This window comes from Trachypithecus francoisi, unplaced genomic scaffold (genome assembly GCF_009764315.1).
Source record: "Trachypithecus francoisi isolate TF-2019V2 unplaced genomic scaffold, Tfra_2.0 Lachesis_group7, whole genome shotgun sequence".
NCBI classification, from domain to species: Eukaryota; Metazoa; Chordata; class Mammalia; order Primates; family Cercopithecidae; genus Trachypithecus; species Trachypithecus francoisi.
Genome location: NW_022681472.1, coordinates 13,609,302 through 13,610,920, shown reverse-complemented (window position 1 = coordinate 13,610,920; position 1,619 = coordinate 13,609,302).

Below are 1,619 nucleotides of genomic sequence, written 5' to 3'. Positions count from 1 at the left end.
AACAACAATTCTCATGCATAAAAATTAGAATCAAAAGCTACTACAACATATTATCTAAAAGGCCCAGTTTCAAAAAAATAGTTTGCAAAGACATGAACAACAATAGAAAAGTGTAACCCATACTCAGGGGGAAACGGTGACATCATAAATTATCTCTGAATAGGCCCGGATGTATTTAGCAGGCCAAGATGTCAAAGCAGCTATTATAGATATGTTTAAACTAAAGAAAGCCATGCTTGAAGAATTAAAGGACAAAATAGCCAAGATTTGGAAGCAACCCAAGTGTCCATCAGCAGATGAATGGGTAAAGAAAGTTCGGTACATATACACAAAGGAGTACTATTCAGCCATAAAAAAGAATAAGATCCTGTCATTTGCAACAATGTGGATGGAACTGGAGGATATTATGTTAAGTGAAATACGTCAGGCACAGAGAGACAAAGTTTGCACATTCTCACTCATTTTGGGGAGCTAAACATTAAGACAATTGAACTGATGGAGACAGAGAATAGAATTATGGTTACCAGAGGCTGGGAAGAGGGGTGAAGTGGGGATGGTTAATGGGTATAAAAAGGTAGTTAGAAAGAATGAATAAGTTCTAGTATTTGATAGGACAATAGGGTGACTATAGTCAATAATAATTTAATTGTACATTTAAAAATAACTAATAAAGTATAATTGGACTGTTTGAAACACAAAAGATAAATACTTGAGGGGATAAATACCCCATTTTACATGATGGGATTATTATGTGTTGCATGCCTGTATCAAAACATCTCACATACCTCATAAATATATACACCTACTATGTATCCATAAAAATAAAAAATAAGCAATGCATTGAGAAACACTTATAGTTTTAAAAATGTATATTAGAAAAGAATATCTCAAATCAACCATTTAAGCTTCTATCTAAAGAATTTAGAAAAAACAATAAGCTCAAAGTAGGCAGAAGAAAGAAATAACAACAAAATAGAAACCAATGAAATAGAAAAAAATCAATAATAGAGAAAATTTATAAGTTGATCGGAAGTTGATCTTTGAAAAAGAATTAATAAATCTTCAGCTGAATTGATCAAGAAAAAAGTGAGAAGACAAATCTATTAAACTGGGAATGATACAGGGAGCGTCACTCTAGACCTTAGAAATTAAAAGAATTATAAGAACAAAAAAGACAGAAAGAAAGGAAGGAAGGAAGGGAGAGAGGGAGGGAGGGAGGAAGGAAGGAATGACGAAGGAAGGAAGGAAGGAAGGAATGACGAAGGAAGGAAGGAAGGAAGGAAGGAATGACAAAGGAAGAAAGCAAGGAAGGGAGGGAGGGAGGGAGGAAGGGAGAGGAGGGGAGGAAGGGAATCTAGATTTGAAAGAAAGTAAAACTATTTTTATGGTTTTGTTTTCAGATGACATTATATTGTAGGTAGAAAATTCTAAAGAATCTGAAAAAATTGCTAGAACTAATAAATGAACTTAGTAAGGTTATAAGATACAAGATCAATATGCTAAAACCAACTTTTAAAATACTGTAAGTGAACAATCCAAAAATAAAATTAGGAAAACAATTTCATCCACAAAGGCATCAAAAACAATAAATAGGAATATATTTTAAGAAATAAGAGTAA